The 12,500-nt window shown below is 46.7% G+C and overlaps 1 protein-coding gene across 1 annotated transcript in view; it reads right to left on the reverse strand.

The window, feature by feature from the left end:
• Positions 1-12,500, reverse strand: part of LOC135102093 (formin-J-like) — a 241,224-nt gene that overhangs the window by 71,438 nt on the left and 157,286 nt on the right. Inside the window, exon 3 of the mRNA XM_064006836.1 lies at positions 4,550-4,576. The gene's annotated coding sequence lies outside the window, so the exon portion shown is untranslated. The remainder of the gene's footprint in view (positions 1-4,549; positions 4,577-12,500) is intronic.

Consider the following 12,500-nt stretch of genomic DNA (forward strand, 5'->3'; position numbering starts at 1 on the left):
GGGAGATGGAAAGGAGGGAGGAAGGGAGGGGTAGGAAGGCAGAGGGTGTGAATGGGAGGGGGGAACCTATAGCGGCAGGAAGGAAGAGAAGACCCAGTAATGTGAAAGCAGCTGGAAGATCCCCCCCAACACTACCTCTCTCTTGTATTCCCTCCCTCCCCCCCAGCCCCTCTAAGACAGGTGGGGGTCAGGTGCGGCCGTACAGGTGCCTGGTCACGGCCACACGCACACGCACACACACACACATACACACACACACACACACACACACACACACACACACACACACACACACACACACGCACACACACACGCAATGATCACAAAATCTTTCATACACAAAAGAAAAGGAAAAAAAAACATACATAAGCACATAGAAAACAAAGACAGACAGACAGACAGACAGACAGACAGACAGACACACACACACACACACACACACACACACACACACACACACACACACACACAGACACACACACACACACACACACACACACAGTCACAGTCACAGCCAACAGCAGAAGTCACTCAGACCACAATGGAGGACAAAGAGATGGCGGGCGCACACACACACACACACACACACACACACACACACACACACACACACACACACACACACACACACACACACACACACACACAGCTTCCAACTCCCGACCCCCCAATAAAAAAGAGACAAAAAAAAAAACATTACCTAACAGACTAACTAACTCCGCCCCCCCCCCCCCCCAGCATACACACAGACCAGCCCAGTCATACCAGCGGCCATCAGACACGGAACCAAACACAGGAGAGAGGCAGGAACAAGAGGCGTCGGGCCCTACAGGAAAGAGAGCGCATGGGGCGTGAGGTGGGGCAGGAACAGGGGCAGGCAGGGAGACGGGGCACAAGAGAGGGCTAAGGGGTAACGTGCCTGCAGGAGTAACAGAGCGTGGGAAGGTTATACTTGAGGTTGAAGGGCGTGAGGGTGGAGTAGGGTGGGGCTAATTCAGATAACCCTCACCCCTCTCTCACCCCCAACAAGAGACGCCACAAAGAGATGCAGATTTTGGGACTATATTCTGAAACACCTCCATTACTTTCAGAAGACTCTAGTTGAAGTGACACGGGTTTTTAAGAGTGGTTTTGTGGTTCTAGTGACAGATTAACAATATTTCTACATTATTAACAGGAGAAAGACTCTTGAGAACCGGGCTTATCATCTCTGTGGCCTTTGAAAATAGTCGTGGTGAGAGAGCAAAGGGTTTTTGAACACGAGCCTTGGTGGTAAGGGAGGGCAAGGAGAGGGAAACAGGAATCAACCGGAGGGAATACAGATGAGAGCGTGTGATGGAAAAGGAAATGGGAAAGGTGAAAATGTACCGAAATGGGAAGACTGTGATTATTATTACTGCTACTACTGAGGTCAAAGGGACTGGAAAAGGAAACTGGGGGAAAGGTAAATGTGTACAGAAATAAGAAGACTGAGTGATGGAGGTGGTGATGGAAAAGGAAATGGGTGAAGGAGACAATGCTCTGAAAGGATAAAGGTAAATCTGTGCGTAAACATGAATAAGAGAAGTTTAGTACATGAGAAGGAAATGGCAAAGATGAGGGAGAAGAGGACGGGGAAAAGGTTTGGATAATATTGACTACAAGATGTGAAAGAAAAAGGTAAGGGAGATAGAGGAAGGGGTAAAATGTTGATGGAGAATTAGTCATTATAAAAGGGGGAAAAAATTAAAGGATAAATTGAAAAAGTAGAGATGAAGAATGAGCAGATGTGGAGAAATAAAAGAAGACAAAAGGGAGGAGGAGGAGGAGGAGGAGGAGGAGGAGGAGGAGGAGGAGGAGGAGGAGGAGGAGGAGGAGGAGAAAGTAAACTGTAGACAGAAAATCAGTAAATATATATATATATATATATATATATATATATATATATATATATATATATATATATATATATATATATATATATATATATAAGAAGAGGAAGAGGAAAAAGAAAATGAAGACAGAGAAAGTTTAAGTGAAGGAAAAATCAGTGAGGAGGAGGAGGAAGAGGAGGAGGAGGAGGAGAAGTAAGGCAGAGGTAGTAAAGTCTTGAGTAGGAAGCCACCAGTGTGATGTAAGAAGCTTTAGTAAACCACACCACCACCACCACCAACAACAACACCAACACCACACACACACACAGAGAGAGAGAGAGAGAGAGAGAGAGAGAGAGAGAGAGAGAGAGAGAGAGAGAGAGAGAGAGAGAGAGAGAGAGAGAGAGAGAGAGAGAGAGAGAGAGAGAGAGAGAGAGAGAGAGAGAGAGAGAGAGAGAGAGAGAGAGAGAGAGAGAGAGAGAGAGACCACACACAAAAAAGAGATAATATCCATGTATTTTTAGCTCATGACGTTTACTATAGTCATTCTGAGTCACCAGTCACTAATCACCACGTCACTCTCACCACCAGGTCACTTCTTTCACTCTCATCACTTTCTTTCATCATCACTCACCAGTCACGTCTTTCACACACAACAAAACCACACAATCACCAATTATACTCCTCTACTCACTCTTCTCATCAAGTCACTCTCCCTCAAAAACACAGCACAACCTCCCTTCTACTTCACCGAGCAGTCATCATCACGCACATTCATTCACCATCACTCACCAGCCACAAACCACTACAGTCACCAGTCATACTCCTACACTCACACTCATAAACACAGTAAAACTCCCATCCTCTATCACCAACTAGTCACATTTCCCCTTCCTCCCTCACACAGTCACTCCTTTACATTCCCACAAGTCACCCCAGCATCTCCTTGTCCGCCAGCATATCACTAAGTCACTGCCCTCCAGCACCACGCGCCACCAAGCAAGCAGGAAATCACAGCGGCGGATCACAAGACGTAAAGAAACTAGACCATTAGAACGAACAGGAAGCGAGAGAGAGAGAGAGAGAGAGAGAGAGAGAGAGAGAGAGAGAGAGAGAGAGAGAGAGAGAGAGAGAGAGAGAAAAAAAAAAAAAAAGCAGGAAATGAAAACTGGAGCGGAGAAGGATAATGAGTAAAGAATGTCAGGAAGTAATAACACAACAACAGCAACAACAACAACAACAACAACAACAACAACAACAACAACAACAACAACAACTACTACTACTACTACTACTACTACTACTACTACTACTACTACTACTACTATTACTGCTACAGAGATCGTAACCTTGTAGGGACACGAGATTCTTCTTCTTCTCCCAAAAAAGGAAGAGAGGCCCTGAGGGAAGGAAGGAAGGAGGAAAGAAGGAAGGATCTTGAGGGATGAGGAAGGAAGAGGGAAGCCGGAGAGGAGGCGACGGCGGAAGATGGGGGGAGGGGGTGGAGGGTGATGAGAGGAGCCTAAGGAGGAGGAGGAGGAGGAGGAGGAGGAGGAGGAGGAGGAGGAGGAGGAGGAGGAGGAGGAGGAGGAGGAGGAGGAGGAGGAGGTATAGTTCATTAATCACCGGAAGAGGCCACTGTGGAAGAACATCAACACCCTTCTTCCCTCCCTTTTTTCTCTCCTCTCCCTCTTTGTTTCCCTCTCTCCTTCCTTCCTTCCTTCCGTCCCTTCGTCCCTTTAATTCACTTCGATAAAAGGCTTACTTAAGTCTTACTCTTACTTATTTTTCCTTCTTTCCTTTTTAAATTTTCTTCTTCCTTTTTCCTTTTCTTTTTTTCTTTCTTTTTTTTCATTTTTCTTCTCTTTTCTGCAACGGGAAATCAAGAAAGTCAGTCTCTCTCTCTCTCTCTCTCTCTCTCTCTCTCTCTCTCTCTCTCTCTCTCTCTCTCACGCACCGAGCAGAATTTCCCTCTTCCTGTAATCTTCATCACTTTCCTTACTTTCATTTCTTACGATTTTTTCTGTCTTTCCTGACGCACTTTTCACTCTCTTCTCACTTCCGTTTCACTCACTCCATACACTTGCTTGCGTCCTTCACCTTTCCCTCCTTTCCCTCTCCCAACCCTTCCTCTGCGTCTTCCTTCACCCTCCGCTCCAACCCGTTCCTTCGATTCCTCTATTCAATCCATTCCTCTTTCCTTCCTTCATGACTCTGTACAGCGAACAGATGAAGGTATTATCTCGTGTTATAAGACCATAAGCACATCAAGTCAGCTCTAGTAGTGTTGGTAGACAGATAATCATGAGACTTAAAACCATATTTTGAAACACCTCTGCTCCGCGATTCAACCACTTTCAAAAGGTTTTAGTTGAAGTGGCGTGGGTTTTTAAGGGTGTTTTTTATGGTTCAAATGACATATTAACAGGATTTATACACTATTAACAGGAGAAAGACTCTTGAGAACCCGACTAATCATCTCTGTGGCCATTGAAAATAGTCCTGGTAAGAGAGTGAGGCGTTTCTGAATACTGCCCTTAACTAACTAACTTTTTGTCTTTCAAAGGGAGGTCACCCAGCCATTGTCTTCCACGAGCTTAAATACGATGGTTACTTCTCTCTCTCTCTCTCTCTCTCTCTCTCTCTCTCTCTCTCTCTCTCTCTCTCTCTCTCTGAAGAAGGAGGGGCTTGCTTACCTTTGTCTGAAGTCACGACGGCACGATCTGTAGGAGAGAGGGAAAAACATTGCGTTAGTCTTTTGTTAATTTGTACAGACAGTTGTGATGATGGTGGTGGTGATAATGATGACGAGGTGACGAATGAATACAAGCAGAATAGACATAGCTGCAATTACTGTGTGTGTGTGTGTGTGTGTGTGTGTGTGTGTGTGTGTGTGTGTGTGTGTGTGTGTGTGTGTGTGTGTGTGTGTGTGTGTGTGTGTGTGTGTGTGTGTGTGTGTTGGAAAAAAAAGGTGTGAGAAAGGTGACGCACGGGATGAGGGACGGACGGATGGCGTGAGAAAGCGACACAAAAACGAGAAAAGCGAGGCGAGACGCGAACTCTGATGAGCGAGGAAGTGGAACGGGAAGACATACGGTTAATGATGTAGATAAATAAAATAAAACTAGAAGAAAAACAGTGAAAAAAAAACAACAACATATATAAGTAAAAGAAAAAGAAAATGTCACTACCACTAATTCTTGGATGAGTGAGGAAGTGGAACAAGAAGATAAATGATATAGACAAATAAAGAAAACTAGAAGAAAACAACTAAAAGAAAATTATAAAAGTAAAGGAGAAGGAAAAATATCACCACCATTACCTCTTGCAAGACCGAGGAAGTGGAACGAGAAGGAAAAAAAAATAAAGTAGAACTATAAGAAAAAAACGTGGATGTAGATAAAGGAAAACTGAGCGAAAAAATAGGAAAGAAATAAGAAAAAAGAAAAAAAGAAAGAAATCACCATTACCAACACCACCACCACAAACAACAGCACCACCACCACCACCACCACCACCACCACAAACAACAACAAAACCATCCAACGCATTTCTCCCAGCATTGAACCCAACCCTCCACAAACCTAAATATTTACAAGCATACCCACACTCCTCGTTCTATTTCCACCTGCAAGCACCTGCCTCATAATCAAGAATACCCCGCCGGGCAAGATTAGCCATTCAGGGATACGGGTGGCTCACTCGTTTTAGCTCAACCACCGTAGCACTACAGTCATTAGACCCGCTAGCGAGAGAGCCCACAATTGCCTTCCTTCCTTCTTTAACCTACTTGACCTACCCGCCCCCTTCCTACCCCACCTACTCTGTCAGCCTTCCAACTCGTCCCCCTCCCTTCTTCGTCTTCTGAATAATAGTGGGTGAAGCATACAAGGTGAAGCCAAGCAGGCGTCTGGGGTCACTTGCTGTGGTGTGAAGGAATGTACCGTGTGCTTCAATGTCTTGCCGTGTGCAGGGAAGAGGAGTGGGCCAGGGAAAGGGGGGGCGGTGTTGAGGGGTTGGGGTGTGTGCGCAGGATCATCTCACACATCTATTAGCTTGTGGGTGGGAAGATGGAGGAGTGTGGTGTGTGGTGATGGTATAGGAGGGTTGTGGAGGGAAGTGGAGGTGAGTGGTGGAGGACAGAGGTGTGTGGTGATGGTATAGGAGGGTTGTGGAGGGAGGGGTGGAGGTGGTTGAGGGAGAGTAAAGATGTGTTGTGTGTGTGTGTGTGGTGGTGAAGCAGGGTTGTGGAGGGGGCTGGGAGATGTGTGGAAGTGGTTGAGGGGAGTGATGCAGAGTAATCTTACATCATTTAGCTTAAAGTATCGTAAGGAAGGATGGAAAGGTGTATGGGATGAGTAATAATGATGCAGGAAACTCGTTGAAAGGGTAAGAAAATGTTGAGAAGTGGTTGAGGGATATGGTGTATGAAATGTGATCTGTGCTCTAAATGGCGCGGTGCTCTCCACGGGGATTCCTTCTGAGTGTTGCTAAGGTGAATTCAGAGGAGGTTAAGTAACGGTGATGGTATCTGTCACACTGTCCACTGGGGTCATGACATCACGTCGGCATGTCGTCACCTGCCCAGCGCTGACACACCTTTTGTGATAGAGCAAAGTGTAACATTCAGACAACTCCATCACTACCTCCATCAAGCTCGGTCTGTGTAAGTGGCTGTATATTAGGAGTGTCTGGACCTGCTACTTGTACACGATGAGCTGAGGAAATGAACTGAGGAGGAGTTGTTCATAGGTATGCTGTTGTGTGCGTGTCTCAGGTACAGTAGTATGCATGCGTGTGTGCTGTGTGTGTCAAGTATTGGTCTTCGTATTGCCTTTGAGTTTATAGTTTTCTTTGGTTGATTATGATGTATTGTTTACTTTTTGTGTTGTTATAGTTATAATTTGTATTCATGATGCCTGGTTTTGCTCACTGTTCTGTGTTTAGTTGCCTACGTAAGCCTCGTAGTGAAATGAGGTTGTCATCATTAATTATTATTATCATCATGAGGAAAACTTGTGGGCAGGCTCATATTCGGTGCCACACTCACGGCCCTTGAAGCACTCTCCGCCTCTCCACGCCCGTCACTCGGTGCGGACTCTATAAATAGCAAGACACTAACGAGTCACAATACTGATCGGTGACTCACGCGCTGGGACAGCTTCCAAGCCCCTCAGAGACGCGGCACAATGACAGCCATGTGGAGGACTAATCAACACTAAAACCAGCACCGACTTCCTGTACAGGAGGAGGCGCGGGATAACACCTGTGTCAGTGCCAGGACAGTGACACTCACGCCCACGCTGGCACTCACCTCCATCCCTCCCTTGGCACTCTCACCATTGTTCGTGATTGAGTAACCGGCCTGACTGACACATTGCTGTTGGCCATTTATCAGTATTTACCCAGCCTCATTCAATGAACAGCTGATTATTGCACAATACTGATGCAAGAGTCACCAATATGCTTATATAGCTCGAGAGAGTGGAGTGTGAAACCTGATGCTTCACGCAACATCGCACGCCGGACAAGTGTTTCAGTGAGGCGGCGAGTAACGCGCCGCCCAACAGGCTTCTGGTGCAGCCTGTTGCCAAGTGTGTACCTCCAGTCTTGTCTGATTCAGGTCACATCTCGCGGATGTGGTTTATTTTTACTTATTTATTTATTTTTTCTAACTCGGGGTATAACAATGGCGTCGTGTGGTGGTGGTGGTGGTGGTGGTGGTGGTGGTGGTGGTAGTGTATTACCATAGAGAGATCTCGTAGCACGCAATGTACTAAGAACACAAGTGGGACCATAAATAAGGAGACTGCAAAGGCCAGTCGATTCATACAAATTTACCATCCGTCATCACCATTCATCAGCCCACACGGCCTTCTCTACACTCACCTCAGCAACACTCACTCAGGAGGAGTCCCCAAGTGGAGCATCGCGCCATTTAGAGCACAGACCACAAATGGATTGAAGCCTTACTCTGCTGAGCTCCATTGCACAAACTCCACCTCGCAGGTTTCTCTTTGCAAAATGTTTCCGGAGTCATGTCATCTCACTCATGTCAACATCCCCTGATTGACGTGCACATCATGACTCTGCACCCCACCATGTGGCGCCACCCGCGAGAAAACGTGCGCCCGTCGTCACTGCGGCGCCGCGATATCGGTGTATGGGCCGCCACGCCACGCCAGCCAGCCAGCCAGCCGTGAGGTGTGAGCCGCGGCGCCTGCTTGGGTCTGGGAGCGACGCCTGGACGCTCACCGTCAACCACAAAATGTCTACAGCTTCGTGTTCTACTCTCCACCGCAGACTCTCTCTACCCGATTCTGCTCTTTTTTTTTTTTCCCTGCGACCTGAACAATTTCTAAAAATCATCAAAACACTTTCACGGAGTTTTAAAAGATATAAATTTATGGATGAGGATGACAGATGAAAATAGGTAGGTGTGCTTCATACATACTGCCATGTGAAGGACTGATGGCTTCTTGCAGCTTCCCTTATTTGATCATAGCCTTATTGTGTTATACTACCGGAACTAAATTCTTCTATCCTATTAAACCCATTTTTAAAGAAGAGGCAATGAATCAGACCTAATTTCGTCTTTCTAGCCTTTAATCATTCTCCTTAACACGCATTAGACCAAAAAAAAAAAAAAAAAAAAAAAAAACACTAAACAAGCACTGGTGGCCCCGGGTTCCTATATACGCAGGCACTCAATGCACCGCAAACTTTTCGGAAGAGGTAAATGATCACACTTGCTTTCTAGTCCACTGTAACTATTTGTCAGTCTCCTTAACACGCAATAGACAAGCAACGAATGTAAACAAGCCCTGGCAGCCCCGGGTATCTATAGTAAACGCATACACTCCTCGTATACACGCACTGCAAATTTTTAGGAAGTAATAAATCAAGGAAATAAATCAGACATATTTTCCGGTCTTTCGTAACTATTCGCCAGTCTTCTTTATACGTAACAGAGAAGAAAGGAAAAAAAAGAGTATTTGTGACTCGCGTTCCTTTGCTACAAGCAGGCACTCACTGCACTGCATCAGACGAGACTTCTTTCTTCTCTCAGCTAATTAAAGGACAGGTTGTGTTTCATGGTGGGGCGGCCCTTGATCTTCTTGACCTTGGCTTGCAATAAGAAGACACCCCAACCACGCCAGCGACACAAGGGCATGGCAGCTCCCTTCAGTGCCTCAAGGGGCGTGTCCTTCACCCCTGAAACACCTTAAGATAGGACTGGGCGCCTACAGACTGAGATATGATGTGTTACGAGGCTCTCTCTCTCTCTCTCTCTCTCTCTCTCTCTCTCTCTCTCTCTCTCTCTCTCTCTCTGTGTGTGTGTGTGTGTGTGTGTGTGTGTGTGTGTGTGTGTGTGTGTGTGTGTGTGTGTGTGTGTGTGTGTTATATTCATGGGCATGGGGGAACAGTCACTGATTATAAATACAAACACGAGACTACTGGAGCTGCCAAGCGTCTAGAGAGAGAGAGAGAGAGAGAGAGAGAGAGAGAGAGAGAGAGAGAGAGAGAGAGAGAGAGAGAGAGAGAGAGAGAGAGAGAGAGAGATAGCATCGATGGCCTATTCTGCACACATACTCTTAAGATGCATCATTTATTTCCAAAAATACTGAACCTTCACTGGGGTGACGGAGGAGGAGGAGGAGGAGGAGGAGGAGGAGGAGGAGGAGGAGGAAGAGAACGGAGACAGGAGGAGGAGGAGGAGGAAGAGAACGGAGACAGGAGGAGGAGGAGGAGGAAGAGAACGGAGACAGGAGGAGGAGGAGGAAGAGGAGGAAGAGAACGGAGACAGGAGAAGGAGGAGGAGGAGAAGGAGGAGGAGGAAGAGAACGGAGACAGGTAGTGGAGGAGGAGAAGGAGGGGGAGGCGGAGAAAAAAAGAGGGAGGACAGCAGGCAGCCATAATAAAAGGGTAAATATTGGAAGTCAAGCAAAGGTCAAACAGCCTACGTATACAAACAGGACTAATAATATATGCAAAAGGCCAAGTTAGGTATGCGAGTCAACACCGCGCAGTTTATAGAGAGAATAATACTTCGATTCACGGATAAGGCGGCGGGAAAAATAAGTAACGGTGCCTAAGGGAATTTATGCACAAGAATACACGTAAGAAAGAGGTGTGGTACTGATGTGTGCAGAGGAGTGGTTGATGAATGAAAGAAAGGGGAACACGTGCACTAGTCTTGTTTATGTGTAGGTGTTAGTAAGAGGGCAAGAATGTGTAGAGAAAGAAGTTGAATGATCACACACACACACACACACACACACACACACACACACACACACACACACACACACACACACACACACACACACAGGTAAGCAAACATTTAACCTGTCCTCCCACATACCTACATACATCTCCTACAACTTCCTTCTCTGTATCCTTATTTAATGTTTGACTTTGTTGTTCATTCCTCCATGCTTTCATTTCCTCCATCCAACCCCCCTCTCTCTCTCTCTTCCCCACCTTCCCTCCAGCACTCATTACTCCCTCACTACCTCCCTCTCTCTGAACCTTCATTCCTCCCTTCCTTCCAACTATAATTACCTGAGAGGAGACGCCACTCTCCTCCTCCTCCTCCTCCTTCGAGATAGCGGAATAAGTAAACTGGTAGGAAGAAAAAAAGGAAAAAAAAGTTAAATTTACGAGTGTTCTAAAAAAAAAAAAAAAGAAAAAGAAAAAAAAAACACTCAGGAAATTACAAACTTGATGAGAATAGATAAGTGTAAAGTGCCACTGGCCTTTCCTGGGTGAGATCCGAGTGCCAAGGTGGAGGGGAGGGTGCCAGGGGAGGAGGATAAGTGGAGGCAAAGGTGGTGCGGGAGACAGCGTGGCAGGGTGGAGGATATAAGTTTGAGTGGAGTGGATGGTCAGCGTGACGTCACTTTGAAGTAAGTGGATGAAATAGAGAATGGAAGTAAAGTGAAGAAATACAAGCTGCTACTGATCTGCCTGCCTGCCTGTGTGTGTGTGTGTGTGTGTGTGTGTGTGTGTGTGTGTGTGTGTGTGTGTGTGTGTGTGTGTGTTTGTTGAGCGTATCAGAATTTCTCATACATTACATCACTTCCTTGTTTCCATGTGTGTGTGTGTGTGTGTGTGTGTGTGTGTGTGTGTGTGTGTGTGTGTGTGTGTGTGTGTGTGTGTGTGTGTGTGTGTGTGTGTGTCAGTGTATCATTCTACCCGCCTAATTGCCTGTTACACTCCCCCCTCCCCCCTCCCTCTCTCTCTCTCTCTCTCTCTCTCTCTCTCTCTCTCTCTCTCTCTCTCTCTCTCTCTCTCTCCAGGTGGGACATTCACTCAGATAGGTCCGGCATGCACGCGGCTGCTGCTCTGAACCATTGCCATCACTCGAGCTCCTGTCTGGCCAGCTAACGTGACTCGCTCCACGGTGACAGCGGCGGCGCGGATGGAGAGCAGAGGATCGGGAGACTTGGGAGAGGGGGACACTGCACTATCACCCCAGCCATCCCTACCCAGAGGCGAGGAATGCGGGCCCAACCAGCTGAGGCAGTGGGGAAGGTGCAACTGTACCGGCCTGAGATAAGAGATACGAGCAGGAGGGTGGGTGGCTGTGAGGGAGGCTGAAGGGTATGAAGTTAAACAGTTAGCTACATTCTACTGTGCAATTATAGACGCGTCACCACGAGGCTGTCTGCGTGGTGAGAGAAGGACGACCTGTGTGGTTTTTACAGGTTTGTGGTATGCGGTGCTGGGTAAAGGCTGTGAGGGTGAGGTATGAGGAAGGTTACGGTGTGCGATGATAGGGTGAACTGTGCAGGGAGGCTGACTGATTGAAGGTAAGACAGGAGCTGAGGAAAGGTGTGTGTGGGTGTATATGAGTGAGGACTGAAACGATGAAGGAGTAAAAGGAGAGAGTATGAACACTAACGCAGAGGAGGACACGGCAAAGAAGTAATAGATTTAGGTCAGACTAAAAGCAGAGAAGAAAAAAATGAGGTGAGAATTTCAAAAGGTCTGTGAGGGAGTAAAATAAGTGAATAAAGACGAAGAGACATGAAGGAGAGAGGAGAATAAAGGGAAGTTTAAGTGAGTGAAGTGAAGTGAAGGTGACAATGGCATGTGAAGAAAGTGAGGGAAAGAAGGAGAGGTAGGGAGAGCAAGGTAATATATGACAGAATGAGAATGGATGTGAGGAGTGAGGGATGAGGAACAGATGAGGCGTAGAAGGGTTTGTATCAGTCACAGCCAGCAGGAGGAGGTGACGAAGCACTTACCTCCTCCTCCTTCTCCTCTTCCTCCTCCTCCTACACCTCTTTATCCAACTCCTCCTCCTCCTCCTTTTCCCCTTCCTATTTTTAGTATTTGCACCGTTATTTTCTCCTCCGCCTTCTCTTATTTTTCTCCTCCTCCTCCTCCTCCTTCTCCTCCTCCCTCAGCGGTTTTCCCTCTCTCTGTATCTACTGCATCATCAACCATGCTTACTACACCTCAATTTTCTTCACTTCAATTATTCCTCTCTCTCTCTCTCTCTCTCTCTCTCTCTCTCTCTCTCTCTCTCTCTCTCTCTCTCTCTCTCTCTGTCTGGGTTTTCGTCACGTTGCATAATCTTCCCCATTCTTGACCACTCCCATTGTCTGGCAGTACGCGCACGCACGCGCACACACGCAC

This window comes from Scylla paramamosain, chromosome 7 (assembly GCF_035594125.1).
Source record: "Scylla paramamosain isolate STU-SP2022 chromosome 7, ASM3559412v1, whole genome shotgun sequence".
NCBI lineage: Eukaryota > Metazoa > Arthropoda > Malacostraca > Decapoda > Portunidae > Scylla > Scylla paramamosain.